Source organism: Condylostylus longicornis, unplaced genomic scaffold, assembly GCF_029603195.1.
Source record: "Condylostylus longicornis isolate FDR11 unplaced genomic scaffold, ASM2960319v2 ptg000014l, whole genome shotgun sequence".
NCBI classification, from domain to species: domain Eukaryota; kingdom Metazoa; phylum Arthropoda; class Insecta; order Diptera; family Dolichopodidae; genus Condylostylus; species Condylostylus longicornis.
In genome coordinates, this window is record NW_026577983.1 from 1417145 (window position 1) to 1424271 (window position 7127).

Genomic DNA, 7127 nt, shown 5'->3' on the forward strand with positions numbered 1-7127 from the left:
TCATTCAATATCATGGCAAAGTTAAATTGTTAAAATTTCTCTACTCTTATACGTATAACAAAATCTCATTTAACGAGGAAGAGTGAAAAAGAAATTTTACTTAAATGTACACATAATGCAGTTATTAAAAATACCAAATTAAACCACACGTTTTTTACAAAACAAATGAATAAATAAGGCGATAATAAATTTAAATCAAGAAAAGAAAACTCTTTTTCAATACTCGTATAATACGAGATGTAAAATAATAAATTTTAATGTACAAAAATTTTTTTAACAAAAGAAATAAAACAAGCATATTGGATCGAATATAACCTCTCTTTTGTTTATTTCTTTTTCACTTTCTTGTGCCATTTAAACCTAAAGAGACACATTTCAATTTATTTAACAGTAAGTCAAAGTAACGTTCTTAAAAGAATGAAAATAAATGTTACAATTTTTTACTTTATTTTTTTTTTACACTTTTTTTTTTGTTAACCGACACAATTACATATGTACATAATAAAATATCCCAACTAGATTTTAGAAGACCGTTTTATTTACAAAAAATTTCAATGTATAAATACAATATGTTAAATTCCCAAAAAGGGTAACTAATTATATGAATGCAGCAACTGACAAGAAATCACAATACTAAACTCTGTTGTCAAGGTTTTTCATAATCCAATCCGAAATATTCGACAAGCTAACATGTTAAGAGAAATTATGAAACAATCAGTTTAGTTCAACTTGTGTATCATCTTTGTTAACTTCACGAAGGTCTTTGATACGATTGACCGAAATGCATTATGGGACTTCTTAAGAAATAAAAAAATTCCTCTAAAAATAAAAAGAGTTTATAACGAAAGCATTATATAAGAATGCTGAGCTGGCAGTACTTCATCAGTGATTGAGTGATCTAATAGACTTGCAAGCGGGAGTTAAAGACGGCTTTTCCCTTTCCCTTGTAATACGAGACTTCGCAAGTTTGAAAATATCTATGTGATCACTTATAATATGTTAAATTAAATGATTTATTCTTTATTAAGAAGTTGTTAATAAAGAATATTAGTGTTTTTGATAATAATTTAATTTAATAATGTTATCAATTTTCCCAGGCAAGCAACTTCATATGAATGGAGCTTGATATTAGTGATATAATTCAAATTAAATTCGAAAATTAATTGAAAACCGATTTCTATCCGATCCATATATAGACCTGTTTGTCTTATTTATTTCTCTCATAAATAAGCGTTTAATCGATTATATCGAGCTCTTTGACAAATCACATAAGAAACACTATAACAGATAATTTATAAGTAAACACGGGCACCTAGTTTAAATTATTAATTTCCAAAGTAATTAAGTTTATACTAATGGAATCGACCAATTCCAGTTGAATTGCTAAACAAAAGAAGAAAATCGATAAGATTTCCTTTAGTAGGCCATCAGGGATAAAAGAAAACATTGTTTTGCTGCATGAAAATTCATATAAAAATTACAAGAAACATTTTAACCGAGGAAAGTAATCTTATTCGGTTTCTTGTACATGTACACATATATGATATGTGTCTTTATTCTATATGTATTGAATTATATTAATGTCATACCCTTAGTCTTGTTTTCCCAGCCCTACCATTACCTTACTATTATGTAAAAGCTTTTCTTTCATTTATTATCCTGTATGTACGGTATTTTAGTTTTTATTTTTATTTTTTTTCACATCTTATTTTCTTTATATGTCTTCCGGTTTAAAGGAAATAAAACAAAAATAACACAAAATATCTGTTACAGTTTTAACGAGAAAACATAAAATAAAACACACAAAGGATGCATAAAGCTTTTAAACAAGAATCTCGCACAAAAAGAAATATTTTTTAATTTCATTTAGTAAATTCTTAAAAAAAAAATAAAAACAACCACAAAAAAAAATATAGGATATAAAAGGCTCTTCATTGTGCTGAACAAAACCGCACACAAAATATGTTATTTTTTGTTTTGTTGTGTTTATAAAGATTGTGCCCCGTTTTGCTAGTAGCATTAAAAAGGAAATTGGAACATTTATTTTAAATAGTGTTTATTCAAGATAAGAGAACTATATAGCGATTGATTTACATAATGCAATTCTCTATTATGACGCTTAGGACCTGCAATGAACAATAAAAATTTTAATAAGTTTAGATGAGTAAACATTTTCTTTGATGATGATTTGTTACTTTTGATTGGGATTTATTAATTTTATTACTAACAAAAAGGAAATAAAATTTTCTAAATATTTCGTAAATCAATATGATTTCAAAAAATCAATCAATGTTGATAATGTGTAGCTGTTAGTTACCTATATTCATTTGAATCTTTTAATATCAAATATTTATTCTGAGCACAACGATAATACAGAATTTAAAATCATAGAGTTCGAAGCTTCTAAACGGACACATATTCAGAAATACTTTCGTCTCTGTTTTATACAAATTCTATTGAAAATATTATTTTGAAAAATTCTTAAATTTTATTTAAATATTTTTTTAAAATTATTTTAAAAAATAAATTGCTCAATATGTCCTAATGTTCTTTGACAATTTTACACGGCACCACTATAAACAAAATAAATCATAAATAACTTTCATTTTTGGTTTTTTGTTAAACGACATTTTTTTAACCTTTTTATGGAAAAATTCAAATTTTTAAAATAATTTTACCATTTTATTTGAATTAACCTTGATCCCATATGAAATTTTAAATAATTCTAACAAACAGCTTTGTTATTTTTAAGCTCAAATTCTTACATGTTCACATATACTATATAAATATATATATATATATATGTACAAAAACAAAAATTTAATAATGCCTAAAAAGTATGGACAAACACCTAACTACGCCTAAATGTTGGCTAACGTCAATTAATTCAAACGCTTAAAAACGCTGAAATAAATGTAAGATTTTTAAATTCTCTCTTATCCTTTCGAAACAAATTAAATAGCAACAAAATATAGACTTTACACATTTACAATGATTTTGTTTCCCTTGATAGACACAACATAAATACAATCCCAGTGTAAAACAAAGCAATTATTTTACAATACAAAAAAAGTAAAAAAGAATTAAGTGAAAATTTTGCACTAAAAAAGTCGCATTTGAAACTAATGCTACATTACTATTTATAATATACGTACATGTAGTTAGGATAATTTAAAATACAAGCACAAATACTCATCAAATGAAGACAATCGAAAAATCCCATTTCATAAGACTTATATCAAAATCAAAATTTATTCCTCAAAAAAAATATATTTAATTCATTTAGCAAGTAGACAACCAAAAAATTAGAAAAGATAAAGTTGACTCTAATCAATGTTTTGTAAAGTAGCACTTTACCTATCAACACATGAAAGTACCGCTTTTAAAGACAGGCTAGGTATTACATAATTTAAATTATTTTCATTCAAATAATTTGAATTATGTTATATTTTGAAAAAAATCTAAATATTTCAAATTATTGCATACATTCAGGATAGGACAAGAAAAAATTGAAAAGGCTTTAACATAATGCTCGAATTCAAAGATTGATTTAGTAGGTTATGATAAATAGCTAATTTGTTTGACGCCATGGCATTTAGCGTTTGCTTTATGCATTTATAGAAATTTAGAAAAACTTGCAGTTTCGCAAACATCAGGTACAAAAAAATCAAATTTTGCAAATTTCGAGAGGCGATCGAGGTGAAAAAAAAAATTTTCCGGGAGGGAAATTTTTTTTTTCATAAGGCAAAAATTTTCTTCTACAGAATTAATATTTTACTAAAGTTCTATTTCTATATAAAATTTCAGTTTTCTGTCTTAAAGAATGTAAAAGTTTTGTAAACAGACACACGGACAGACGGATGAATGAACGGACAAATTTTTTTTTAGAAAAGTACCAAAAAGCAATATAATAATTGAAAATTGCTTCACTTCTAAATTCCTAAGCTTCTAAGCGGATAAAGTTATAAAATGAAAGGTCCTTTTAAAACGTTTAAAAGCATAAATAAAAAAAATTATTTTTAAAATATTTAGGCATACATATAGATACTATGACACATACATACATATATGATATAATATACACGATATAAATTCTCTATTCTACTATAAGCTCTATACACTCCATAAGTGTGTAAGTAGTATTGTTTATTGCCTTTTGTGACAGAGTTGTTCAATGAAAAAGATATTTTTTAATACCTATACTTGTAGTGAGTTTATAAATACAAAATATTATGGGGAAGATTGAAAAATGTGAAGACCGTCAATAAAAACAAAAGAAGAGCAAAAAAAAATTTTAATTGCAATTAAAAATTTTAAAGCTTTTTTTTTCTTTTTATAAGTTTAAAATTATTTTTAAAAGATGCTTTTTTACATGGTATAGATAAATCTTTTAATTAGATCATAAAAATTTCATTATCCTAATAAATTTTGAAAAATCTCTTCTATGTTTTATTCCCGCTATATAAATGATTAGACGAAGTCGCGCATATATTAGAATGTTGTCCTGCATTAAATTTTTATACTGAACTATGTATACATACGTATCTTATACATACTACAAAAACATACTATTGAAACCTGTAGCTTAACAAATACATAATCAAAATTCGAAAATTAAAGGGCTGTGTTCCGTTGACTAAATTTTAACAAGTTTAAGTTCTTAAAATTCATTTAAAAAATTTTATTTTACAAGTATAAATCAGTACTTATTTTATCGAGTGTACGTTTGCGTATGTTATTGTAAGGATCTTTTTACATTTTCGGAATATAAGTATGTTTTTAGTTTCTTTACATTAAACTGTTGGAAAATAAAATTTTTCGACCTTTAAACCATTATAAGTTTTAATGAAGGTAAACGTGCCGTTTGTTTTTAGAACATTTCTGACAAAATTCAAAAAACAGTATGATTTTCAAATTCACTCTTTCCCACCAATGTGTGCGTTTATAAGATAACGTAGAAAACTGTAATTTGTGTATAATACAGAAAACTGTATGCAAGTTCCAAAAAAAAATAAAGTCTAAGAAAAAATATTTCTCTACTGAAAAAAAACTACCCCCTCCTTCCACACAAAACTAAAGGCAGTAAAAATTGGCCAAAAAACCACAAAAATTTTTTAATTTTGCAAACTTAAAGAAATAAAGAATTGCAACTTCTTATTAGAACAGTTATCTTGTAAGATTTAAAAGCCTAAGGTTTCAGCACTTTGATATTGATTAATGGTTTATTTTAATAGAACAAATTTTTTTCTCGCCTACTTCTCCTTTTAAGTAACAGCTACTCATACTTACATTTATTTTTTTTATTTTTCCGAAACTATGTAAGCTTTTGAAACTTTCAACAAAATCAATAAACTAACGGTAAACATCTTGTCAAAAAAATATAATTTAAATAGAAAATTGTTTTGTTAAAAATTTATTGTTCCAAGGAAATATGATACTTTACGGACTGGTTGGATCAGAATTGTTAAACTTCGTCTCAGGCATTGTTTTTATTAAATAAAAAAATTAAAATATGTACGCACATAACGTATAATATAATACTTTGTACTTGAATTTTTTTCTTGCTGACAGGAACCGTTAATTTTTATAGCTCTAAACAAAAACTTTATAGCTTTAATGAAAATTTAAAAATTCTAACGATTTTCTGAAAGAGCTTTTAAATTTTCAGTAAATTTCTTTCGAATAAATCTCCTTATATTTCGAAAAAAAAGGTAAAACAACAATATTATTCTTTATGCAAAATGCGCAAGACTTATTTTAACTTAAACCCTTCACAGGTAATCTTCACTAGCACTTCCAACAGAAATAGAAGCAAAAAATCTGTAATGAAGAGTAATTTGAGTACTAAAATTAATCTAAAAAAAATAATATGTATTTTATAGAAAACTATAAAGTGATCAGCTGATTTTATTTACCTGAACTTTTCTTCCTCATACCTTTATTTTACGTATATATGTGAATAGAAGCATACACACATTGATAACCATTTCCTTTTGAATTTATAATTTGGCTTAGAAGCCACTCAGACGATATTAAATCGTTTTTTTTTTCTTTTTTTTTGTAATAATTATGTTACTTTTCTAGCATATTAAAAGTATAAGAGGAAAATTCTGGGTCAAAATAATAAAAACGATAATTTTACATATTTTATTTCTCATATAGTCCTGCAAACAATTTTATATAAAAAAAAGCACTTACAATTACAATAGGTGTACTTCTGCATATTAGTTCTAATTTAAAAAAAAAGTAAAAAGATAGGACAAAAACATAATAAAAAGCATAAAAATTGCGTATTTTAATAGTATTGAAATGAAAAATGAAAACATTATACTATTAGATTATATTGGATTGGCACTATTAAAAATTAATATCCTTAAAGGAGAGGATCATAAAATAAGTTCGCATTTTTCATAATGAGACCAGTTTCAATTTTATTTAATTTTTACTAATAAAATCGTTCATACGGAAAAACAAAATTGAGTAAAGTTGGATGAAACCAATGGTTTCCAATGTAGCACTTCAACAAGTGAAAATTCAGTTTTTACAAACAATTTATGTATTACATTTTCAGAATTACTTTTATTCATATATGAATTTATTTCGAAAATTGCAAACATTTAGGATGAGCAATGTATAATCTTTGAAATTTTCAAAAAAATTCGTACAAAATCGGGTTAGAGAAAATTAAAACAGTAAGAAAAGGAAAAATTTGATTTTTTCTAAAATTAAAATGTTTGGTGTTCCAATAGCACTTAAAATACAAAATCATGTAATATGTCCTTTACTACCTCTGTCAAAAACTTTTTTTTTAAATTCAAAAAATTTTTTTCAATGGTTGATAATTTTTCCAAAATATAATTCTTTTGTTTTTTTTGGTATGAAAAGAAAACTTCCTTCTATTCGGAATAAAATACTTTTTTATTTTTTGCTAATATATTTCGTGCGCTACATACGAAACGGTTTCTTGCAAACCGTTGAAGTTTGACAAATTGCCGGTTCATTATTTCTCGTTATATATGCAAAAATGTATATTTGGCTCATAGTAAACGTCTAGTTACTGACACCTGATTTATTCCAAAGGTTAGGAGGATTCGCGTGCGGTCGAATGAAGCTAATTTATGAAATGT